This window comes from Leuciscus leuciscus (genome assembly GCF_965113295.1).
Source record: "Leuciscus leuciscus genome assembly, chromosome: 11".
Lineage (NCBI taxonomy): Eukaryota > Metazoa > Chordata > Actinopteri > Cypriniformes > Leuciscidae > Leuciscus > Leuciscus leuciscus.
The window spans coordinates 16,587,375-16,605,069 of record NC_138735.1 but is presented as its reverse complement, the minus strand read 5'-3'; the positions used below and the strand labels follow the sequence as shown (position 1 = coordinate 16,605,069).

The following is a 17,695-nucleotide window of genomic DNA, read 5'->3' as shown; positions in this document are numbered from 1 at the left end:
ACCTCTATCAGGCGCAAATGTAAAATGTCAAGATTGAAAACTTGATTATTGCTTCTTATTGATTGATTATTGGTTTTGGAATGTCATCCCTTATGCCTGCTACAGACTGTGTGATTTCGGCAATCCTATACGAATACGATCATTACAAATCACACAGTACGACATGGATCTAATAAACTTGGTTACAACATGTATGTAGACTGTGCGATGATGACACCTATTGAATAGAAGGCTATGACACAAGTTAGTATAGAAGAATAAAACATCATCAGCATGCGCTAGTGGTAAACAAATAGAGCAAGATGAATCACACTTTGGCAGTTGTGTTTTTTATGTGCGAAAGAGGAGAATATGGACACGGTCATGGCTAGGGCCACTTTTGTAAATGGAGCTTGAGGTAGTTTTAAGTCTGAGTGGCATGTCGCATAGATCAATACGCCATTTCAAGTTGCATTTTTATTGGCTAGTCAGTAGACATAGGTCGTAGCAGCAAACACACTGTGAGATAATCATGCTAAATTTCTGACACTGTCACAAATTATCGCTGGCTTTCTTTGGTCACAAGACCGTAACAACGGCCATCTTTGAACCTCTCTCACTGTATGAGGTAGGTTCACGTTTAGGAGCCACAGCCAAAGAAATCGCCACGATTGGTCATCTTTTGTCTGGGACAGCCCAAAATCATACAATGTCTACCGAGCATTACATGCATTTGTTGAAGTAATGATGTCGTCGTCGGTTAAAATGCATGCGCAGGTTAATTTACTTCCTGAACAATTGCACACCTGAGACCAAGTTGCATTCATATTCATATGAATCGCGCCACAGTTCAAGTGCAACTAAACTCAGACCACCTCCTACCTCCTCCCGGGTCCTCATGACAGCTTTTACATTACCAATCTTTCATATGAACCGTGCCCCGTTTTGAACTAAACTTCCAGTGTGAAAGCACCCTAAAATAACCAGTTCAAAAGAATCTTTCGTTTAAGGAAAACTGTCTATACTGGTCACACTGTATGTTTTATTCACTGAAAATAATCAATTTCAGTTTTACACTGGCCGCACTATGTCACAAAAAATAATCAGCTAGGAGTCATTTGTTCAAGAATGAGACTACACTGGTGGAGCTATATGCTTTTGATTCACTTAAAAGAATCAGCGTTTAAGAGTCATTCATTTGGGAAACAGACTATACATTGGTCGTTCTGTATGTTTTTGATTCACTAAAATTAATCAGCCTCATTAGGAATGAGATTAAACTGGTCAAATTAGATGTTATTGATTGACTACAAAGAATCAAAATGCAAGAGTCATTTATTCATTCTGAGAGTCATTTATTCAGGAACCAGCTGTGTTTTTGATTTAGTTAAAAATAATTGGGTCATCAGAGTGTTATGATGGTGCAAGGAGATGAACCCAAATGCAGACAGTATTCAAGTGAACTACGTTTATTACAGAAAAACAGGGAAAACAAAACCCACGAGGGGGCAAAACAAGACAGGATCGACTAAATAAGACTAACAAGACTAGACTAACACTCAGACAGATAACTGAACAATAAACTAACAGCTAAGACAGGATCAAACTCTTCACAAGACTTTCAACAGGTTACTCACGGTTGGTCTCACATTGATTGACAATGAACCGGCACAGGACAGCAAACACAAGGGGATAAAATAGGGAGAAACTAATGAGGGAAACAGGTGACAAGGGTAAAGCAATGATGACTAAACGAGGGTAACAAGTGGGCGGGGTTACATGACGAGACAAGGCAAGCACACAGCCCAAACAAATGGCCATGTGCTTACACATAAAACATGGGTCTGTCATGATCCTGCCTCAAGACCAGGGAAAATTAAAGACTAGATGGCAGAATCATGACACAGAGTCATTCATTAGAAATGAGATTAAACTGATCAAACTTATGTTAATGATTCACTACAAAGAATCAACATATAAAGGTCATTCATTCAGGAATCAGTTTATGTTTTTGATTCACTAAAAAGAATCAGCTCATAAAAGTAATTGTTCAGGAATAAGTTTAGACTGGTCAAAAAAGTCATGCTAAAACATTGATCTTGAGATTTTAACAATCAATAATAGGATATTTCAAGTGAAGATGGTGATTAATCACAAAATCCACCCAGACCTAGTTCTTAAAATGTCATAAAAAAAAAAAATATTATTAAAAAAAGGAAAATGCCGCATGGGGTTTGGTCACTAGCTTGTTTTCTGCTTCCAACACAGCAGTACTCAATTACAGTCACAGACAGATGATATGGGTTTTATAATTAGTACAAACTATTTCAATGTTTGACAGCACAGGCAACAATTAAAATCTACTATATGTCCTTGCCTCTTCTTTGAATCATTATCTCTTGTAATCATTGAGCAGCCCACAGTTTTTCATCTTTCGACATCTCTGACATTTGCGGGATTGAGTTTGTTTACCCCAGTGCTGGTTGTGGTGGATGGAGTGTGACTGGATGGACCGGTGCCAGTTGAAGGCGCAGAATAGATTTTGACAGCTCTGTGAGGCAGTCACCCTCCACATATGCCATTGATTTAGCCAAGGCTTCAATAAAGAGCTGGACGGCCTGGTTAACAGTTAACACACTCTCTTCTCACACACACTTCCACTCCAGAGAGTGAATCCGAGAAGAAGGCTAGGTTCAGAAATCCTTGATTTGTAACCTTCCTGAAAAACCCTGACAAGTCCTCCCACACCCCAGCCGTCCCTCATCTCTCCCCTTCCTCCCACTCCCAGACTCCCACACAACTCCCAGCTCAGCTCTGTTGGTCTTCTGTGACAGCATATGGTTATCCACTCAAACTGTCTCGAGACACTTGTGCATCATAGTCTGCTTATGAACAGCGGGTTGCACTCAAAGCTGAATTGGACTAGTGGCATTTACTGTTCTGGATATACAGGTGCTGTTTTTCACCATTTAAAAGACCCATGACCAGGCCAAATGAAATCAGTGGACCTTTTTGCAGTGATTTTGGGTAAAAAATGTGTAAATTTTTTTTTTTTTTTACTGATATAAGAACAATATCAAATTAGCCAATGATTTTACACATTACCAATTATTTTGAAAACCATTAAGTCGTAAACTTATCTTCCAGGTCCAGACTTTTTCACTCCATTCAAAGAGTGAAATCATTCTTTCAAGAGCTATGGTTTCAAATATTACCAGAGACATTTTATCACCAATCAAAGACATTATATATATATATATATATATATATATATATATATATATATATATATATATATATATATATATATATATATATATATATATAATAAATTATTATTAAGAAATGTTTCTTGAGCACCAAATCACTATAATTATGGTACATCATGTGACAGCGAAAACTGGAGTAATGGCTGCTGAAAACCTTGCCATCAAAGGAATAAATTACATTTTAAAATATATTAAAATAGAACATTTTTTCAAATTGTAATAATATTTCACAATATTACTGTTTTTTTTTTTCTTCTATTAGCCTGCACCATCTAGAGTTTCATGCCAGAACTTTGTATTTCTTTATGACAGTCGAATAGTTTTGGTTGATAATGATGACAAAATCTGTGACTGCATATTCAAGTAAGTTGCCTGTCAACTGTAAACATCAAGAATTTAAGTATAATAAAAATATTGTATTAAAGTATTTATTACTAATTATTACATTTTATTTGTTTAAGAATTAAGATTATTTCCTAATATTAGGCCTATATTCTAGTCTGATTATACATATTATCACTAAAGTATCAGTATAGTATCATTATAGTAAGAGATTTTTTAAATATATTTTTAAGAATGTAGTTAACCAAGCAGTTTCGGTTCCCACTGACTTCCATTATATGGAAAAGAAATACAATGGAAGTCAATGGGACCCAAACTGCTTGGTTACAGTGGTTGCACGTTACAGTGATTTGACCATGTTAGAGGAATTTGAGACACTAGGGATTCATGTTGCGCCCAAATAAACACCCTTAACCATGGTAAACTCTTTGGTTACCAACATTCTTCAAAATATCTTCTTTTATGTTCCACAGAAGAAAGAAAGTCATACAGGTTTGGAACGACATTTCGGTGAAATGTCTGATAACAGAAATGTCATATTTGGGTGGACTATCACTTTAACAACAAAAATATAATATTTTTAAAAAGACAAAAGTGCTCCAAAATATATGTATTATACAAAATTATTACTTTTATTCAGTGAAGATGCATTAAATTGACAGTAAAGACATCTACACTCACCTAAAGGATTATTGGGAACACCATACTAATACTGTGTTTGACCCCCTTTCGCCTTCAGAACTGCCTTAATTCTACGTGGCATTGATTCAACAAGGTGCTGAAAGCATTCTTTAGAAATGTTGGCCCATATTGATAGGATAGCATCTTGCAGTTGATGGAGATTTGTGGGATGCACATCCAGAGTACGAAGCTCCCGTTCCACTACATCCCAAAGATTCTCTATTGGGTTGAGATCTGGTGACTGTGCGGGCCATTTTAGTACAGTGAACTCATTGTCATGTTCAAGAAACCAATTTGAAATGATTCGAGCTTTGTGACATGGTGCATTATCCTGCTGGAAGTAGCCATCAGAGGATGGGTACATGGTGGTCAGAAACAATGCTCAGGCCGTGGCATTTAAACGATGCCCAATTGGCACTAAGGGGCCTAAAGTGTGCCAAGAAAACATCCCCCACACCATTACACCACCACCACCAGCCTGCACAGTGGTAACAAGGCATGTTGGTTCCATGTTCTCATTCTGTTTACGCCAAATTCTGAGTCTACCATCTGAATGTCTCAACAGAAATCGAGACTCATCAGACCAGGCAACATTTTTCCAGTCTTCAACTGTCCAATTTTGGTGAGCTCGTGCAAATTGTAGCCTCTTTTTCCTATTTGTAGTGGAGATGAGTGGTACCCGGTGGGGTCTTCTGCTGTTGTAGCCCATCCGCCTCAAGGTTGTGCGTGTTGTGGCTTCACAAATGCTTTGCTGCATACCTCGGTTGTAACGAGTGGTTATTTCAGTCAAAGTTGCTCTTCTATCAGCTTGAATCAGTCGGCCCATTCTCCTCTGACCTCTAGCATCAACAGGGCATTTTCGCCCACAGGACTGCCGCATACTGGATGTTTTTCCCTTTTCACACCATTCTTTGTAAACCCTAGAAATGGTTGTGTGTGAAAATCCCAGTAACTGAGCAGATTGTGAAATACTCGGACCGGCCCGTCTGGCACCAACAACCATGCCACGCTCAAAATTGCTTAAATCACCTTTCTTTCCTATTCTGACATTCAGTTTGGAGTTCAGGAGATGGTCTTGACCAGGAGTCCAGGACCACACCCCTAAATGCATTGAAGCAACTGCCATGTGATTGGTTGATTAGATAATTGCATTAATGAGAAATTTAACAGGTGTTCCTAATAATCCTTTAGGTGAGTGTATAATGTTCTAAACGATTTCTATTTAAAATAAATGCTGTTCTTTAGAACTTTTAATGATCAACATACTGAAAAAAGTATCAAAGTTTCCACACAAAAAAATATTAAGCTGTTTTGATAATAATAAGTCATGTTTCTTGAGCACCAAATTACCATAATTATGGTACATCATGTGATGGTACAGTAATGGCTGCTGAAAACCTTGCCATCAAAGGAATAAATTACATTTTAAAATATATATACTGTTATAATATATATATATATATATACACACACAATATTACAGTTTTTTCTGTATTTTTGATCAAATAAATGCCTTGGTGATAAGAAACTTATTTTAAAAACATTTAAAGGGGTGGTATAATGCCCTTTTCACAAGATGTAAAATATATCTATGATGTCCCCAGAGTGTGTGTGTGAAGTTTTAGCGCAAAATACCCCACAGATATTTTTATATAGCAAGTTAAAGTTTGAGGGTTTGCAAAAACGCACCGTTTTGTGCCTGGCCCTTTAAATGCAAAAGAGCTGCTGCAGAGGGCGGGGTTTCAAGAGCTGCTGTTACCTCTCACAGACACACTAAAATGACAGAAACTGTTCTGCCTTTAATGTTAAACAGAGTCAGATAAGGATGGAGAGACTCAAGAAGAAGTGACAACATGTAGAATGCAACAGGACTTCTCTGAATGGTTAGTTGATTAATTTATGTTGCTGATGTGGAGTTAACTATCTTCAATTAGGATATTCTGTCATGATAAATCTATAAATCGCTCATATACTGTAGGAACTGTTGTGAGATGCACACAGAGTGACTTTCTATTGCATGTGAAAAGATGGACGCTAAAGTTTGAGCTGACTCACAAATGTACTCTTATACAACAACTTTTCCTCTTCTCAACATGGACTGCGTGTTCCCGGGGGCGGGGTTTATGTAAATTCTAGGGTTAGTGATGTCACTAACCCGGGAGGAATGTCGTGTAGTCCCATTGTTGTAGTCCTTTTCTTTAAAAGCAAATATCTCCCTTTGCTTTGAACTTTGAGCGTTGTAACTTTGCAGATGTTGTTTATGCTCAAACAACAACATTACACACTAACTAAAGTTAGAGAAGTGAAATCACACTCAACCACCCCTTTAAAAACCTTAACAAACAGTAAAGAACAGTATGTACATTTAATGATTATTAGTGAATAGCTAACACCTTTACTATGCATTATTAAAGGTACAATATGCAAGAATTTTTGCCGCTAGAGGGCGCTAGATTCCAAACAACAACAACGGCGTAGCTTGATGACGATGTGAAGGAGCGTGGAATGATGGGAACTGTCGTTTTAAACTCCACCGTGGATGTAAATCAGTCAGACGGGAATCGAAAAATCATGTTCATGGATGAGGCTAAGTTCTATTTTTATAAATGTTGCGTTTAATGACATGCTTTTAGTGGCGAGGCTGGCGTGGTTCAGCGCGGTCTGTGATGGGAGAGAAAAGAGACGAGCAAGTAGGTCAAGTGCAAATGCACCTGTGTCTTATTGCAGTGATCGGCGTGGAGAGACCGCTTATAAGCCGCGCTGGAACGAGAGAGAGACTGGAGAGAAAATTGGACGCAGAGGAAGAAAACCGGTGGATCCAAGCTCTCATTTTTGAACTGTCGCGGTTGCCACAGTGAATGCGCGTTGTGCGCGGCTTTTGTTTGTTTTGCTTTATTTTAATAAAGTACGAGTCCCAGTCACGACGACGCGTCTTCTTCCTTCCTGACTCTTAAACCTCATCACACTTTTATTTCATTTAAATGAATTAACCGCAAGAAAAGTAAGGTTTAATACTTCATAGATGTTACTGTATTTGTTGAATTCATTGTTGTGATAACGCTGCGCAGTTTTACATGTTCTAAACAATTGTTGTAAAAGTACATTCGAACATGCCCACATCATTTGCCAAAATACTGATTCATCTTTATGTATAACATATGCTATGTTTATTTACATGGCCATAAACACCAGACGTGATAAACAATGTCAATAAACTAAACACAAATCTAAAGCAATAATACTTTCCTTACATAAACATAACTATTACCGAATGCTACATTTGGAAAATATAAAATTAAGCATGCTTTGTCGACAGAACCAGCTGCAATCGGTAAAGAATAATTGTGTCCCATAATGACTGCAAGAAACAAGCTAAAGTTTGTAGCTTGATAGACGCTACAACTACAACTTTCGCATTTGTCCAGGACTCCACGCAGTATGAGCGGAAACCGAGGGTGACGCGGATATGACGCAATTGACTGGCGACTCCCAGCTCCCCCCTGCTCTAACGCCCCGTTTCCTTGGTTAAAATCGCAATTTTCTCACGATTTAAAAATAGTTGGAAACATTTGGGATATTGTAAGTAATCAACTTAACAAAATATATAACACTGGCCTTGAGATTTTGGGATATTTTAATGCAAAATTCTTACATATTGTACCTTTAAAGACATTCTAAAATATTTTAACATTTAAACATTATTGCTTTTTATTGCTATAGGAGTCTATTATATATTATAAATAAAAGGTATACATAATTAAGTAGCAATATTTTAAAATGCATGTCCAACCTTTAAATACTTTCACATTAACATTTGCAGGGTAACTTTTCACATTGAGATGCATTGCAAATACAGCTAAAAAGGTACTGTCTCTTTAAGAGAGTGGGAGCAGTTCAGTAAGCATATCATCAAGGTGTTCCTACAGAAAATAGTTTGGATCAGATCTTCATGGAACAAATCAAATCTTAACACACAGCATCCCATTCCCTAGTAACTGTTAAATTCATTTAAAAATGGGGTCAAACAAGAGCATTGCAATACAGATAAAAAGCATACTGCTTCATTTTTAGTGTACATACAAAGAGTTTAGGACTGCATGCAAGTGTGAGAGAGAAATGGGGTGGCGGTGTTGGATGGAGTGATCAGTATAGAGTGATAGCATCCTTAACCGAGCCCCAGGGACTAATAGGGAAGGAAAGAGGAAGGAGAAAGAGGATGGGAGGAAAACTGTTCTGTCTTCTCAAGTGACTGTATTAGACGTTGTTCTTTTGCCCATCACGACTATGTGTCTGCGGTGTTAAAAGATAATGTCTCTCTGCCTCTCTCTCCCTCTGATTGATTCTCTAGATCAATACATCTCACAATGTGCCCTTAAAGCTCCCTTCAACACATCTATGCATTCAGCAGATCCACAGTCAGTCCAGCAGTCAATGAAGGGTGCTTTGCAGAGGAAACTAAAATCTTTAGCCCAGAGCAGAGGCCATGTGGAAAGGTGAGGACAGTTTAATGGGTCCTCTTCAACAAGATCCCCCTCTGGATCCTACTGCCCCACAAAAGCAATAGACCTAATAGTCATTTTAGGAGATGCAGAAAGAGAAGGATAAATTAGATGTTAACATTAAGCTGTCATTCAACATTATAAAGGCTCTCAGTTAACAGTAAGCCGATTTAAAACAACATTTTATGAATAACATTTTTAGTCTGGATTGGTTGACATGGTGGTTTTAAAGGGATAGTTCACCCACAAAATTATGTCATCATTTACTCCCCCTCATGTAGGTCCAAACCAGTATGTATTTTTTTTTTTTTTTATATAATGGAAGTCAATGGGAACTGAAACTGTTTGGATACAAACGTTCTTCAAAATATCTTTTAACAACTACTTCCCCTAAATCTATAACCACTAAGACCCCTAACCCATAAAATACAGGTACTAGCAACTCCATAGCAATACACTAACAAACTGAAACCATACAGCAATGCCCTGGAAACCACACAGAAGACCTTATCATCACTCAAATTTCATCAGAAAAAGTAAAAACCTAGTTCTGTCATGACAACCCTCGGAGTGATTGGCATGGTAATGGGTATGACAATATTGATATGTTTGGTCTTGGTGGAATAGATTTTCTACGCTGCTGCTGCTGCTGCTTTTATTGCTGCTGCTGCTGCAAGTACGGGACTTGCTACAGCCAATACATACACAACACATTGCTGTGAGCAAGACATGCTGCTGCTGCTGTTGCTGCTGTACAATATAGTGTACATGAATTACCCGTAGCAGATCTATACAGGTGGAGCTGGGGAAGATGGAGGGTTTCTGAAGTGCGCTGCACTGCTAATGCAAATGTTACCCAAGTATTTGAAGGTTGAGCACGCAAGCTCATTGGCTACTGATACGGCAGGAACCAATCAGCTGTGCCCTAAAGATAACGATGTGATTATGAACAGGTGAGTAAAAGGACCTATTAGCCTGCACCATCTAGAGTTTCATGCCAGAACTTTGTATTTCTTTATGATAGTCGAATAGTTTTGCTTGATAATGAAGACAAAATCTGTGACTGCATATTCAAGTAAATTCTATGATAATATGGCAAGTTGCCTGTCAACTGTAAACATCAAGAATTTAAGTTAATGAGTATTATATTACTTGGCGAACGTATTGTTTATTATCATTAATGTTAGATGTATTTATTAATTACTGCCAAGGGCAGAAATTAATGGCAGCCTGGCTCACAAAAATAAATAAATAAATAAATAAACAGAGGCAAAGATAACCCCAAATATATTTAATAATGTATTAAAGTATTTATTACTAATTATTATTTTTTATTTGTTTAAGAATTACGATTATTTCCTAATATTAGGCCTATATTATAGCTTGATTATACATTATATCATTATCAATAGTATCAGTATAGTATCATTATAGTAAGAGATTTATTTTTAATATTTTGAAGAAAGTAGTTAACCAAGCAGTTTCGGTTCCCACTGACTTCCATTATATGGAAAACAAATACAATGGAAGTCAATGGTAACCAAAACTGCTGGTTACAGTGGTCACACATTACAGTGATTTTACCATGTTAGAGGGATTTGAGACAGTAGGGACTCATGTTGCGCTCAAATAAACACCCTTAACCATGGTAAACTCTTTGGTTACCAACATTCTTCAAAATATCTTTCAATAATCTTTTATGTTCCACAGAAGAAAGAAAGTCATACAGGTTTGGAACGACATGACGGTGAACTTTCTGATAACAGAAATGTCATATTTGGGTGGACTATCTCTTTAACAAAAAAAATTAATAAAAAAAAAAAAAGACAAAAGTGCTCCAAAATATATGTATTATACAAAATCAGGGATTCAAATACTGCTTTTTAACATCAATCTTAAATTCTGACACTCTTCAATGCATTACTTGAAAACATGCAAAAACAAATTTGAAAGGAACACAAAATTTCATGCAAACTTTGTTAACCTGGCATTCATATTTATGATCATTTATATTAGATATTTATTAATTGAACATATTTTCCTCTTCATATTGAGTTTGCCACCATTTTTTAAATAAGTTCCTCAAGGTTGCACGTTACAGTGATTTTACCATGGTAGAGGGCTTTGAGGCACTCAGAATTCATATTGTGAACTAAAATCCCTGTGATTTACTAGGACATCTTGTAGCTTAAATGTAAAGTCGGTTGCAGTTTTCCCCCAAAAATATTTGCGACTATCGATATCTGGAAGACTGGAAATTCCTCATGACAACATTTATTCATTCACCTAAGAAGCAATATCTATAGTGTAGTAAAAGTCTATAAGAGGGAACTTCGGCCTCTATGAGTGATGAGCCCCTTAGCTGCCATTTCTTCTTAAGTACACACTACTGAGCGTGAAAGAGGAGTGATCATGAAGACAAAAATGTTTTTAAACTGCAATTTATGCATCAGCAAAGGCGACTCCCCCTTCAGGCATTACAATAATGGATGACGTAAAGGTCACCCTTAAGATCTGAGTTTGCAGTCGCGGCTTGGTAGGAGGCTGAAAGTGTAGAGGTTGGCTCAGCGATGATTACAAATAGTGCTTCAACATCCCGTAGACATCAAAGGAGGTCTGAGGAAGGTTACTCACCCTCCGAAGGGGGTTAGTGAAATATGACCAATAGAGAAAAAGACAGAAACTATATGAGGCTCTCCAAGGACCGACTATTTGTGTTCCTTGTCAAATAATGAAGCCTCAATGCATAAACTATGGCTGTTATGTGTCTTCAGTGCACTTGTAAATATTGATGTAATGCTAAATACTGCCCTATGCAAAACATCACTGCAAAACAAGACTTTTAGATTGTTACAGGAAAAAAAAGTATTTAAACAAGGCAGGCTATTTGCACTTAGTGTAAATAGACACTTCGTTAAAGTAAATGATGTTCTTCAGAACTTACTCTTCATCAAAGAATCCTGAAAAAAATAAATCGAGGTTTTCATAAAAATATTAAGCAGCACAACTGTTTTAAACTTTAATAATAATATGAATACGAATAATCCAAAGAATATTAGAATGATTTCTGAAGCATCATGTGACACTGAAAACTGAAGTAAATGGCTGCTGAAAATTTAGCTTTGCCATCACAGAAATAAATAAATTTAAATAAAATAAAACATTTATTTTAAATTGTTATTTCATAACATTATTGATAAAAATTTTTTATCAAATAAATGCAGTCTAACCAACTCCAAACTTTTGAACAGTGTGTGTATACTGTAGGCTTATTCATACATAATATAAAAGAAATAAGAGTTGATTTTATGTTTTTTATTTTATTTTGTTTTTTTGTTTGTTTTTTACCAATGGTTAGGGAAAAATTTTATTTAAAAACAACAACAACAACAAAAAGGTCCCCAAAAACCAAATCCAGGATGCAAATATAGCCTCTTAACATCAAACTTAATTTCTGACACTGGTCACTGCATTATCTGAAAACGTACAAACGCAAAATTAAAAAATTCTGAACATTTATGCTAACTTTCTCATAATGATTTCTGATATTCAGATTGCCCACAACTTAATAAATACATACACAAAACCACTTTAGATTTTAACGTCTGAATACATTTCCCCTCATTCTGGAGTTTAAGCAGTGCTAGCAAACATAGGTATGCAAGGACGTACGGATTGTTCCAAAAGGCAGGATAAAGGCTTATGATTCTAGGATTTATTCTTTCAAGCCGAAGGTATTTTTCGGCAGGAAACCTGGGGTTTTCCCACCAGGTATAATAACATTGATTTATGCCAATGACAGCAAAGCTACTTTTAATTTCACGTCAGTGCTCCCCCACCCCGTTCGAAAAGCGTGCGCCTTTCTCTCCGACCAGCGGCCCATTATGCTGTTGTAATACAGATAATGAATACATAGATAAAGCACAAACTCTCCCAAGACAATGGCCTTCCTATTGCAAGTGTGGATAATTTTCCTGAGAAAGGCAGGGCGTGTTTTGGCAAATTGCACCAGATTCATCTATTAGGCATCCCCTTTCATTATCGAGTTTCCGCCGTCCATCTCTGGGGCGGGCTTATCGTGAGGCTGCCTCTCAATAGCCTGAGCCATTGCTAAGATTTCAGGTGCTGGGGGACTGGGCTCACTAGAAACAGGTGTTCCCTCTGTTTGTGGGCCGCAGAGGTCCCGGGATGGAAGCATGGGAAAGGGCAGTCACCACCGTAGTTCTACATCAATGGGCAGCTAACAGTGAGCCATTGATTTCATGAATTCAGCTAAATTGGCATACTTAAGTAGAGGCTATAAGTAGTGGTAAGAAAGGGAAAAAAAGAAGTCTTCCATCAGTAGGTTTAGGAAGTGTGTGTGTTGCTTTTAATGACATACCAAAGCTTTAGTGGAAGCACACAGCACTGATCCCACCCCATCCCACATGATCCCAAGGTCTTTCCAGAGCATCAATTGTCAAGAATTCCAAGTATGATTGTGCAAGTGATTAATGAAATATGATTGGACTTCTACCTATCCAACTTCATGGGCAATTTAAGAAGAAACATTAAACAGCAACACAAATTAGACAAAAATGTCAGCGGGATTCTGAACACATTTGAAGGGGTCATTAAAGGCTGAGGTGGGCGATGTGGTGACTAGGAATGTTCTTACCAGAGAATAGCAGGATATTGACAGCATGGCCTCAGTCTATGGATGCTCCCCGGACCAGCGTGGTGAGATCAAACACCGGTTCTATCACCTCTGGCCACACCTGTCAGAAATAAAAAGTGATCAATGGAGCAGGTGTGAATGTTTACTGTAGATGTTTAGAGCTTTGTTCACCTGCAGCCTTACCTGTGGAAATTTGGAGAAATATATTGATATATCGCAATTCTGACTTTTTTTTCCGGACAATTCTGAAAGTTTAAATCTCACAAATTAGACTTTATAATTCACAATTGTGACTTTACATCTCACAATTCTAAGAAAAATGTAAAAATGTGTGAGATATACACTCGTAATTCTGAGAAAAAAGTCAGAATTGTGAGAAATAAACTCGCAATTGCGAGAAAAAAAGGCAGAATTGTGAGAGATAAAAAAGCCAAGGAAAAAAAGTAAAAAATTGTGAGATAAAAAGTCACAATTAACTTTTTTTATTTTTTATTCTGTGGCTGCAACACTAATATGATTATTTCATTACGAGTATACAGTAATGAAGAGCTTTTTAAACAGGGCAGATATGTCTACAGCCGGAGTTCACAGTACATTCATAAACATGAAATGAAATCATTATCGTGCATACTGAGAAAAAAGACATTTGCAAATGACATTAACCAAACCTCTCCATTCCAATCTGCACACAAGTGATAATATATAGATGGCACTATCCTTAAAACAGTTTCGTGCTCCTTGTGGATTCATTTGCGCTGACCCAGAATGCAATATTTTCTTAACACTAGCAGCAGGCCGCTTTGATGTTATCTGCCTGTCCAAACAGCCCGACTGGCGCTCGTGGAGTGCAGCGCCTGCGCCCGATCTACCGTGGTGGACGGAGGAGCCATATTAATCATCGTGAAGTCTGCAAGAGCGCCGTCATAAATCGCACGGCCCGGTCCTTAACGGAGAGAGTCCCTGGACGCCCTCTCCTCATTTATCAACACGCTCCGACTCCGGATGCAGGGTAAATATAAAGGAGGAATATGGGGGTTGCTGGGGCTTGTGATGTTGAGCATATCACGGAGGTCGTAATGACTTTATACTGCTATGAGTGATGTTCTTTTCCCTCGCTCTAACCTCAGGAACAATAAATAGTCGTCACAACCGGTAACGTTTTCTTCAAGTGTAAAGGCATGAAAGTGAGTGTTTATGCCCCCACAGTGCTGGAGGATGATGAGAAGTCCGATTTATTTGTGCAAATTCTTTTCAAAGAACCGATTCAAATGACAGTTTAAGTGGTTCTTTTAGTTGCGTCCTCATGTAGTGCTTGGCATCCAATTCATGCTATAAAACGTTATGACAAAGAAATATCTAGACATAATGCTGTTTTTACATTTTCTTTCTGACAACATTTTTATTTCATCTGGGCTTATTGTTCAATTATAGAATTACATAGCTGAAAATGTTTTTGCACGTTTTAATGATATTTATGAATTTGTGTTGATGGAAATGTCATACATGCTAGTGATGGATGTGGATGTGTGTGGAGTTTTTTTCTTTTCATTTATTCATTTAACTTACTTTTCAAATCAGTCAAATTCTCAGTTCACTCCAAATTCTTTTACTATCAATTCACACATCGATTTTGGAATTGCGAATTGGACATGTCCTAGGTGTTCCCATTCAGTCGGTTCACTCAGTACAGCACATGGCTATGGGATATCGCGCCCTCGCGCCATTTGTTGAAGACATCTCCTAAAAGGCCAATGACACATTGACACCTACCTGCCCACAGCATATACAGTAAATGTGGCCCCCCTCGTTCTTCAGCTCTTCGCCTGCTGCTAGAACACCACGCCACATTCACAAGAAAAACCCACGGTGGTGACTCTTGTTGAAACTAGCCATAAAAAGAGAAAGTTTTTTAGCTCAAGTTCAGCTTAGCCAAGAAAGGGCTAGAAAACTTTTTTCAAAGAATATGTCTAAACATAAAGGTTCTTGTCGCTGTCCTATGGCATCTGGATATTTACACTCAGAAAAGGATAACCACGAGCACTGGCCGGTGTGTTTAAGCTGGCTCTCTCCAACTCCTGAGCATGTGTGCACTGCCAGCAGCTCTGTTGTTCCACACTTGAGCAGCATGTAGCGTTTGTTGAGCGTGTGCTTGGGGGAACAGTGGCCAGACACAATCCGCTTCTATCTTTGGGTGCTGATCCAGATGCCTCTGGTCGCTTTTGGGGAGGCCACGAGGAGTTGGGGCAATCGTGTGGAAGCCAAGAAGAGTCTGTGTGATCACAAATGTTCCTATGACTGCCCCGGAAATTTGATCATGACTCGTGAGGATGACTGTCTCACTTGATGTGGGCGAGGAATTCTCTGACGACATTTTTCAAGCAGGGCAAATCACGGTCCACGACCGACTACATATTATGTGCAATACATTGCGCATTAGTGTGATTGAGTCATGCGATGGGCAGTATTGTGGTGGCTCAGCGTCATCTTTGGTTGACCCTGGCAAATTTGCCTCGGTGCACCGGTCTCCCCGCCTGGCTTGTTTGGTGACGGTCTTGACTGGGTTCAGGCGCGGTTTGAGGACTCTAAAAAACAGGCAGAATCTCGGGGTTCAATGCCGAGAAAGTACGCATACCAGCGCAGTTGGCTGCACATCCAGGGTTTATGGAGTATTCCCGATGCCACCAGCCAAGAGGTGCCCTCAGCAACAGAATCGAGGCCCAGTACTTGGGGAGCCAATCTGACGCACACACAGCCTAAACAGCAGGCGGGGTCTGGAAAAAGGGGAGATGAAGGGGAAGAAGGGGCAGTCAGATCCCTAGCCCGCAAGAGGGGGATCTTCTTCTCTGTCAGTTCAGAGGTAGCCGCATTCTTCTCTCTGCATAGAAAGGACCCCGCAAGAGAGCAGGTTCAGTTTTGAGTATATTGTCAATAACAAAACTTTGTGTTCAGCATTCAATGCCTCGTGTGTTGAATTGGTCAAGACGATCAGTATGCTTTAGAACCACTAACCTTGCAACCGTAGGTTCTTTGCACCATTCGGGGGGTTATCGGCTGCAGTTTCTTTCGTGCCCTTCCTGTTTTGGTGGAGTAATTGCAACTTCAGTGTCACAGAGGGTTTTCTCAGTGCTGAGGGAGGAAATCCATGTTCTCCTCAGAAAAGGGGCATTTCAGGTGGTTCCAAAAAGGAAAATTGAGGGAGGGTTTTATAGCCGTCACTTCCTCCACCCAAAGAAAAGTGGGGGCTTGTGCCCTATCCTAGATTTACAGCAGTTGAACAAGCATCCCAGGCGTTACAATTTCAAAATGCTTAATGTACATCACCTGTTATGCTCTCTGCATCTTCGGGATTGGTTTACATCGGTGGTTTTGACCAATGCATATTTTCACTACACTACAATCCACCCAGTGCACGAGTTTAGGTAGGGGTTTCAGGTCCTGACATTCGGGCTGTACCTAGCGTTGCACATACTGTATTAACAAAATGTGCAGAAGCAGCGTTGGCTCCACTGCGTCAGCAGGACATGAGAGTGTTCGCCTATTTGGACAACCTGCTCCTGGCTGCACATAGTGGGGAACAAGCAGTGTTACAAATACAAGCACTTGTCTCCCATTTGCAAGGTCCGGGATTCTTAATAAATGCGTTGAAGCCCTGGTCCCCTGGGGAAACACGGATCTGTTGACAGAGGGAATTCCCCTGGGCAGGGCTTTGTCACGTATAGTAGTGACTATACTCCCTCTCTTCCCCTGTCAAAATTGTTACGGACACTCTTGTTATGGGGCAGTCAACATTTAGTGCACTCAGGGCAGTGCACGTCCCGGGCCATCTGAATGGTGAAGCAGACCTGCTGTCCAGGGGGAGAGCGCAGGTCAGGGAGTGGCATTTGCAACCTTGGATAGTGGCACATTTCTGGGATCAGTTCGGCAGGGCCAATTTTGATATCTTTTTGCGTCTGCGGAAAACTGTTTTTCTCGATCACGGACAGGAGCCCTCCGCTGGGGGTGGACGTCCTGTCTCATGCATGGCCTAGGACCCTGCTGCACACGTTCCCGCCGGTGGAACTGATACAGCCCACCCTGGACAGGGTGCATCGGGAGGGTCTGTCACTGATTTTGGTGGCTCCTTGCTGGCATGGTATGCGAGCATCATGACGTTGCTGTCTTACCCTATACAGGGACCTGCTGTCCCAGACAAGAAGGAAGATTCTGCATCCTCAACTGGAGCTGTGGTCTTTATGGACTTACTCTCTGAGAGGGACAATCTGATGGCA

General features: G+C 39.3%; 1 protein-coding gene across 1 annotated transcript in view; it reads right to left on the bottom strand.

Annotated features, from left to right (window-relative positions):
- The window catches only part of eya1 (EYA transcriptional coactivator and phosphatase 1), a 96,632-nt gene extending 82,960 nt beyond the window's left edge, over positions 1–13,672 (bottom strand). The window contains exon 1 of the mRNA XM_082184878.1: positions 13,428–13,672. The gene's annotated coding sequence lies outside the window, so the exon portion shown is untranslated. The remainder of the gene's footprint in view (positions 1–13,427) is intronic.
- Positions 13,673–17,695: the final 4,023 nt, after the last annotated feature.